Raw genomic sequence first — 6,625 nt, 5'->3', positions numbered from 1 at the left:
ATTTCTGATTGCGCATGACTTCGTTCTCTCTTAAATACTTGCAATGGCCGCATTGCTGGTAAGCTTACAGCGCACATCGACCCCGACTTTACCAGAACATTTTACTGATTTCATGATACTTGCTTTGTCGAGCTGCGAAAATATTTTCGTATATACAAAAGCGTCGTCAAGCGTAAACAAACCAAGGCGCTGACGATGTACGCCTAAAACCACGATTACATCCTTGCTCAGCACAGCGAGCTTCTCTTGGGGAACACACTTACAAATACTGCTTAAGGTATTTTATCCTACCACTCACGTAGATGCTCAAGCATGCCCTGCTTCATATAAAGATCATATCTTGCTCAAGTTACCAGTACTAAAGAATGTTCTCCAGTTCATAAGGCCTTCAAAGCCGCGGTTAAGTAGCACGAAGAATGTCTTGACCCTCTACGTATCAACTGTGCGTCGAACTGCGTTTCGCAACTTAGCCGCAGTGACGCTCTTGGTGACGCATGGGTAACGGCGTTCAACGGCCTCCCAGTGCCTATAGTCGACCAAATGAACCTCATGAAATGTCACTAGCACTCTGAAAGTTTTGCACTTTCGTAAAACGCGCAGAAAAAGAGTTGGAGTCGTCGTCGTGCCGTCATGCTCATGATCGACCTAGGCGAGTGACTGCAATGAACAGATTCGCGTGATACCAGAGTATGTAGCGTATACGCAAAGCAACCGATGCCTCAGCACGCACAATACTCAAAAGTGTGGCTTCAGGAATACGGTTTCTCGCGATATTACTATATTGGTATTTGCGTTATCTCGGACAGTAAACGTGAGATAACGTCCTCTGTATTTATTTTTTCACTTCTATTAAAATTTACGAACGCACACGATGGCGCAGCTAAAGTATATCATAGGGTAACACCATATGGCTGGTGCCTTTTGTATCAGCATAGTTAGACAATTTATTTCTTTCATTACTCCTCATATCATATTCTAATTTGTATTATGTCGGAACACTTTGATATCTATACAATTTGGGACGCATTTTGTGAAATACTTTGCGAGGCCCACTATCTGCCAAAACAGCTCAAACGATTCCATGGAACGATGTCTGCAATCATTATAGAAATTAGGTCAGATGGTGCTTGGTAAAATTTTACTTTTCGCATTGTTCTATAGCGATCAAGCATTTATAGGATGTTTGAAAATGAGGTGAAAGCAGGACCTACCAAATTATTAGGAATGCGATATTGTCGTTATATGATTTATGATGAACTTAGCAAAAGGTGGTGAGCTTTGTCGAATGCATATGATTCCGGGGCCGTAAACACTGTCAGGACGGAAACGACACAAACAAGTATAAATGATTTGAAAGTTTCGGATCTGTGTTCTCTGCAGCCGAAATTATCTTATATTTTCGGCTCTCTAGAGCCGAACACATCTTAAGATGACACGTTCAAATGTTTTATCTCGTGTTACTTTTACAGTTCAACTCTCGGAAGGTATCGTGAGACAAGTGCTCCCATTTTCAATCTTTGCATGTAAATTCGCTTCTAACCATAGTGATTGAATGAATTGAGAGGACCTTCTATAATATGGTGTTTGACGCACGGTACTAAAAAACAACGCATGATGTTCAAGCCATAGCATGGTGCGATATATTTTCGGGTACCTCATTTGCATTTTGAAAGTGTTTTGAAGTAGCTAGGAAGAGAAGGAGCGCTTCTAAACGGCGTAGGTCCCAATGGGGAATTTCCATATACATTTGTACTAATTTATTGAATTCCCGCGAAGGATAATGAGGCGGTTGTTTTCGACTCCAACCATAAGAAATAATCAATTTGGCAAATTTTTTTTAATGAAAAAAACCTCTCAGGACGTCCAGCCAAATGCTGTACGCAACGAAAAAGCGTGCTTGAACTAATATTCCATCCAGCTTACAGAACCAAAACTGATATGTTGAGAACGTGCCTCAACTCGTACAGAAGTGTTGATGAACGAAAATTAAAATAGAACTCGCCTGCCCATGCCGCTCAGTGTTAACGGTATTAGAAGCGAGTAATGTAGCAGTACACTGTATTTCTAAACCCAAGGGTGTTTAATATGTGCAGCGTTCATTCCAAGACTTTGTTTGCTTCGATTATATGCAACATATTAAATTATCCAACTCTGTCAATGGAAGTCGCTTGCCGATGTCGGCCATCAGCATGGCGACATGAAGACGCCTCAATGATACTGCAGGGACAACGATGCAAAGGCGAAGGAACGAAGTCGACAGAAATAACAAGGTGCAATATAACGACGATGGCAACTACAATGAGATGACGGTGCTTAAATGACGAGGATGGTATAACGGTGATGGGGTTTCGAACGGGACGACGAAGATACGATTACGACGATGGAATAGCCAGTGCAGGATGATTATGGTGGTGCCACAACGGATGCACGATAAGCGTTGTCGGACGATGCAATGAAGACGATGGCATGAAGCCGTGGCATAATCACAATTCAATGCCGACCACACAATTGCGATGTAATTACGATCAGTAAATTACATCAATGTGTTGACGACGCTAGTCGGTGACGACGGCATGGCGATAATTCTATGGCGAGGACCTTGCGGCGACAACGAAAGGACCGCGACGGCATCGAGACGGCGGCACGGCAACTAATCCATGGCTACAACTGTATGATGACGAAGGCATAACGAAGTCACCTGCACACTGTGATGACGACGAGTGCTTAAGGAGGATGGCGTGACGACCAGTGTACCACGAACCGTTTACCATGATAACAGGACAACCAAATCGTCATGACCATGGTGGAGTGACGACGATGACACCACCACAATAGCATGACGATGACCGCGATCAGGGAACTAATGCATCATAGTTGCTTTTTAACTATGAAGTTTAAAAACCGTGGCCTATAATCATTGTTATAAGACGACGATCCGACTGCCGTCGGTATTACGGCAATGCCACGATTACAATGGTTTACTGAATTCGTTGCGATGGCATAAGGACGATGTCGTGATGGCGACAGCATGACAATAGCGAAATGACAAAGCTAGAATGCCAACAATAATTTAGAACCATAGTCGCACCATAGTAGTGGTGGGACAGCGAGTGCGGGATGATTGCATAGCATCTATGGTACTAAAAGACGTCATTGCTAGGTTCGGTGGTATAGCTGTATGGACGATGATGTAGTGACCGCGAAAGCCCAGGGATAAGATGCAAATCTGTAGTGACTGAAGCAAATATACAACTTTGGTCAACTTATCAAAGTACAAGGTTTGACGATGGCGCCATGATGAAAGCCAGATCTCGAATCTGGAAAGATGGCGTTTGAACGATCACGATATCACCACTATGGTGATGTTACAAAATGTGCATGATGACTATATGGCATTGATAGTGTAACGAGCACGACATGAGAAGAGTATTTCCAGTCTGGTTGAATGACGACGAAGCAATTGTCACGACGATGTCGTGGCAACTTATCCAATAGATCTAGGTCTTAGGCATCTTGGGTCCCTGGGTCGGGCAGAATCTGCACCGATAACACCGTCACGGCAGTTCATCACGAAGCTGGTAGGGCCCAGTACAGAAGAAGATGATTACATCATGATCACGAACACATACTTTGTGGGCCAAGCAGCAGGCAGCTGAGGCTAATGGGCTGGCGTAGTAGGCTAGCTAGCAAGCTGGCTACAAAGCTAGCTACATATATATATATATATATATATATATATATATATATATATAGATATATAGACAGACAGACAGACACAGACACACATAGATAGATAGATAGATAGATAGATAGATAGATAGATAGATAGATAGATAGATAGATAGATAGATAGATAGATAGATAGATAGATAGATAGATAGATAGATGGCTCAAAACAGCTGAAGTAAGTAAAATATGCTTATTGCTTTACAAACATTACCGATGGCCAATTAGGCGCCAAGCAACTTAAATTGAAAGGGCGAAAACGAGGACTCACCTATAAGTTTTTCTTCAAACTTCCTAATTTCCAGTCAGTACGCCCCCGGACAACATCGTTCCATCTCACTAGTTTTGTAAAAGGCAAGTATGGTTATGCTGCATAGGTACGTGTTGGTAACTATACGGCTACCTCGGCAGAAACCCTTACACTTATGAACTCAGCTGTACCGTTTATTTTTGTGCCAAAGAATCGTTTTTCTGTGTGGACCGCAGAATCACCGTTTTGAAGCTTCCACTTATTTCGATGGGCCACTTTGATACTACTACAGAATAAACCGTGAGACGCCCACGCTAGGGCAAATACTGCACAACACGAAAATGTTATGATGATGAGGAAATGGCAGAAACTAGTTCATCAGCATGGTTTGTGGAGAACAATTCTGCAGTGGTTGCCAGAAAATGAAGGCCCACTCTCACATTGTTCTAACAGCTGCAAACGCTCCGAAAAATGTGTTTTTCTAGCTTTCACGGTTGAAGGAACAGGCAACTGGCCAGAACATGTTGATAGACGTTCATTGAAATTAAATAACCACGATCTTTACTGTGCAGGATTCAGCACGCTGTTCGGGCTTCATTTAGGAAATATATATTAAATTAGGAAAGAAAGTAAGAAAAACCAGTATGTGGCGAGGCCTGACGGTGAATCTTGGTACTTCAAAGTGAAGTCAAGGAATTACTGCAGACCAGTCGACTTTCATCCAGTGAAGTATAATTATTACTTAAGATTACAGTTATTCTATTATAAGACGCGCTTTATTCTATGGGTATTATGAAGTAAAGAAAGTCCACGCTAACCAGCGGCGCTCGCGTCGACCCACAAGTAAAACCCACATGCATGGCACAGCAAAAACAGACAAAAAGCGTAGACAAAAACAATAATGACTTGCCTGAAGGATATGAGCAAATATCAATCCGACTGTCGCATCATCGAAGAGAAGGAGTCCATTTCACAAACAAGAATCATGTAAACACCTACTATTGCATATAAAGATACATGTAGGTAATGCTGTGTTGCAGCATTTTTGCTTGAAAATAGTGATATTCGCAGAAGTTGCCCGGTTTGTTCAGGTACGTTTGGCTCAGATTATCAGGTTCTGGAACACCGTATACGTTAAAACTTCACATGTTGAAGGTACGATGTATACGGTTGGATGTATTATGTCTCCTTTGTGACTACAGATAAAGCTTTCAAGGAAATTTTATGCGTACGTGAAGTAAATCTGGTTGAATCTTGTTCTAGCTTAAGTATTTATTCATGTCCGAAAGGAAACTGGAGGGAAATGGTGTGGAAGAAAAAGAGTCTGCGATGACTTGCATCAGCGAAATATTAACGCCCTATCTATATTGTGGCTTATTTTCTTGTACGCTACAAGATATATCGCTTACGTATTCTAAGCGAATGCCCTCTCTGTTTTCGTTAATGTGCGGTTCGTATTCAGGCAAATAATTGTTTTGATTTTAAATGAACGTACCTAAATACAGTTGCAGAAAGATTGCTCCTCCCGTTTTATGCATAAAAAGCTTCTTGGTATTCTTGAGAAAATAAAGGGTCACTTGCCATTTGGCGCTAAATACATCCGTTCATAAAAATTTAATTTACACCTCATAATAATAAAGCTAAATTTCATATCTTCAATAATTGCAAGTATGCGATTCACCCAAATTTACTTTTACGAAGCTGCAAAAAGTGCAGTAAATAAAGCAGCGAGCAACGCAAACCGCAGCGTAGAACTGCGTCATGGTTAGCCATTCCCTCTATTAGAGATGCTACTTCTCTTTTCCTAAACAGCAAATACAATTTAAATTAGGACCATGCGCAATCACTACTCAATAAAAACAGTCTATTGTCCGCTATTAGAGCGAACATCATAGATTCGCTGTATTTTACGTCACAGCGATCATGAACGTCAGGGTTGCTGTATTTTGAAAGCCATATGCGTTGATTCGACACGCAGCACGAAGCTGACTTCGCTCGGTGATGTTGCCACGCTTCGTCACTTCAGCGTTTTGAAAGAGAGTTTCCGTGGTCAACGGGCGAGATGTGTTCACGCTTTCTTTTGCTTGCCTGACACAAGTCTTGTTAATTTGGTTACTACGCCGATCATTACAAGTTTATACGACCGATAAAGCTACTATCCTTTATTCATTCGCGTCTCTTCTAATTTCAATGTTCCGCCTTTCGGGCAAAATTGAAACATTTTTTTCTGTAAGCGAGCTACTGTGCTTTGTACGCCTTCAATACAGCAGTCACTGTAAATATAAACACATTTCTCTATACGCAATCACAACATCAATCGAAATGTGACTTGCGTGTGCGTGCCCTGTACTGAAATCTGAAATGCCATAAAATGCTCCTTCCATTGAACACCTAAGGTTTTTATCACTAAATATGACAGAATAATATCCCTTGAGCCTCGATCCAAGTTGAAAACTTGCTGGAGTAGACCAAGCGTTTCGTTAGCTGCAGCTGAAAAAAAATATTTGTTCGGGAAGCTTTTTCTTTCCTTTGTTTGCTACCCGGCCTTTAAGGTGTCTCTCACAACCCTAGCTGTATTTGAGGACTAGGCAATGAGGGTGCACGTGTGTCTCGAAATGTGGCCAAATGCACGTCACGGTGTTTTCTAGT

The sequence above is a fragment of the Dermacentor andersoni genome, chromosome 7 (assembly GCF_023375885.2).
Source record: "Dermacentor andersoni chromosome 7, qqDerAnde1_hic_scaffold, whole genome shotgun sequence".
NCBI lineage: Eukaryota > Metazoa > Arthropoda > Arachnida > Ixodida > Ixodidae > Dermacentor > Dermacentor andersoni.
This window is presented reverse-complemented; position numbering follows the sequence as displayed.